We start from the raw sequence: 2,791 nt of genomic DNA on the forward strand, positions 1-2,791 counted from the left end.
GTTTAAAGGGAAATAAAAGCTTACATGATAAAGTCAGCTTGGTATAGTGGGAAGAGCACCGAACTTGGTTCCATTTCTACAATCTCATGCCAGTCATTAAACAGTTTTAGATTTCTGGTTACTCATTTATCAAATGAGAAAGTCAGTTTAATGATATAAACATTGTTTTCAGTTATAAAATTCTATCATTTAGTTAGAATACATTTAACAGCCAAGCAAGACTCTCCTGAATCTTGCCATGGAACACATGACGCTGTCTCATCAAAACTAAAGAGGGTTGTAGGATTGCACCTTGTGGCCCATGGCTCATGTAGAGAATTATCATAAGGATGAAGCCCAGGTTTGTTTTTTAAGGGATTAGAATCCCACTGAAAGACAAGCATGTGTTGTCAGTTTCTTAGCTTCTAATTCTCCTGCTGCGGTCCATCCTCCCTTTGAAAGAGCAGGCAAGCCATGCTACACAGCTAGGCGGGAGCAGACAAGAGCCATGATACACACAAATCTACTTCTAGGTACAGGAATGCGTTAACACCTGAAAAAGATAAACGCAAATCCCCTCAGGCAATTCTTGAGCATCAAAGTGTCCCTTGTCATGTCTCACTCGTGAGGCTGAGAAGCCGGCGAGTCCCACGCTCAGTCTTCTTGGCCTCCCGCCACTATGGAGCACCTCATCCCGGGCCCCGACTAAGTCCTTCTCGCCTCCAACCAGGTGGTCGCTAGCAGTGCTGTCCAGATGAAGGACGATATGACAAGATGTTTAAGAGGAATGGAGAAATCTTTCTCCTCTGTGTTGGAGAGCCTGGAGACACAGTACAGTTTGCAGAATATATTCAGCAAAATGAGCCCTTTTATAAAGGGCAAAATCATTATGAATGGTCTCCCACAGCAGCAGCTAATTTCCCACGCCGACACGTGACTATCTTCGGAGTCGGACGCCATATCATGTTAACCTCCTCCTGGCCGGCTACGATGAGCACGAGGGCCCAGCTCTCTACTACATGGACTACCTGGCAGTATTGGCCAAGGCCCCTTTTGCAGCCAGCCCATGGCTATGGTGCCTTTTTGACTCTCAGTATTCTGGATCGGTACTACACACCCACTATCTCTTGCGAGAGAGCAGTGGAACTTTTTAGGAAATATCCGGAGGAGCTCAAGAAATGCTTCATCTTCAATCTACGAATCTTCAGTGTTTGAATCATTGACAAAAATGGCAGACCAGGACATTTCCTTCCCTAACAGGACTCTTAACCTCATGCTCTCCCTCCCACTTGCCAGGGAACTTTTTTTTTTTTTGATGGGCTCCTTCATCTTTTTCTATTCTTTTGATGTTCATTCTTGATAGATGGTTAATTCACAATGAAGCTGAATCTGGGGGCGCCTGGGTGGCGCAGTCGTTAAGCGTCTGCCTTCGGCTCAGGGCGTGATCCCGGCGTTGTGGGATCGAGCCCCACATCAGGCTCTTCCGCTAGGAGCCTGCTTCTTCCTCTCCCACTCCCCCTGCTTGTGTTCCCTCTCTCGAATGTTGTCTCTGTTAAATAAATAAATAAATAAATAAATAAATAAATAAATAAATCTAAAAAAAAAAAAAAAAAAAGAATCCCAGAGTCAAGTAAAATCCCAAAGACAAGTAAAAATAAATAAGTGATGTAAGAGGTAGCTGCGATCATAATAACTTCTACACAATCAGAGATGGTTCATGAAGAGAGCCAAGGAAACAGAGACTGTGAGGGAAGCTTCAAAAAAGTACTCATATATAAGCCGGTTTTTATTTTGCCAGGTAGACAGAATAGGAAAGAGTATTTCACGCAAAATGAACAATATGCACACAAAGCAGAGAAAGAACCCGTATGTGTTTAAAAATTCCTTCTTTGTGAAATACCAGTGTACATTCATTTATTTCTTTACCTTTTTTTTTTTTTTTTGACATTCACAAGAAGTTATGTTCCAGTATAGGCAAATTGCTAGAATTTCATGTTTCTTCTACTGGTTATAATTCCAAAAAGAGAGAACCAAAGTTTGAAAAATGATAAATTATGTGGTAGAGGAGTAGAGATTTTACATGAAAACTTAGGATATATAAAAGAAAATAAGAAAAAGTCTTGCACTTAAGTCCAACGGCTTATATGGGGTTAGGAGGTAGCTGTTTAAGCAAGCTGATAGAGGCAAAGCCCAGGGAGATTAGAAGTGGTGCAAGGAATGAAAAATGGGAAATGGAGAGATATATGAGCACTCCAGAATCACAAAATCTGAAAACCATTGAACATTTATATATAGGACTCGACACAGAAAAAACATATGTTTTAATATGTGTATTGTCAACTAATGAATCATCGAGCCTTACATCGAAAACCGGGGATGTACTATATGGTGACTAACATAATATAATAAAAAATCATTATTAAAAAAATAAAAAATAAAAAAAAAATAATATGTGTATTGTTTGCAAAAGAAAAATTTATAAGCATCTCATTAAAGGTATTAAAGAAAGATTTTTTTAAATCTCTAATGAATAAAGGATGATAAGTAGAGCAATTCCCATCATTAATAATTTAAGTTTTATCATTAATACTACTTTTATTTAGTTTTTTGTCTCTATAGCAGTAAATGTTATTAGAAAGGAGAGCTTACATTCTATTTTTATTTATTTTATTTTATTTTATTTTTTGCGAAGGTGCTGCGAGCTTGTTCTTTGCTTAGGTGGATATAAAAATCTACCTCGGAGCAGATTTTCTTTGTTTCTTCCCCAACTCTTGAATGTTCCCTCTTGGTTATGACAATTTGAATAGTGTTT

General features: G+C 38.8%; 1 pseudogene; it reads left to right on the forward strand.

Annotated features, from left to right (window-relative positions):
• Nucleotides 1–658: 658 nt before the first annotated feature.
• On the forward strand, nucleotides 659–1,236 carry LOC103681275 (annotated as a pseudogene).
• Nucleotides 1,237–2,791: the final 1,555 nt, after the last annotated feature.

The sequence above is a fragment of the Ursus maritimus genome, unplaced genomic scaffold (genome assembly GCF_017311325.1).
Source record: "Ursus maritimus isolate PB19 unplaced genomic scaffold, ASM1731132v1 scaffold_9, whole genome shotgun sequence".
NCBI classification, from domain to species: Eukaryota; Metazoa; Chordata; class Mammalia; order Carnivora; family Ursidae; genus Ursus; species Ursus maritimus.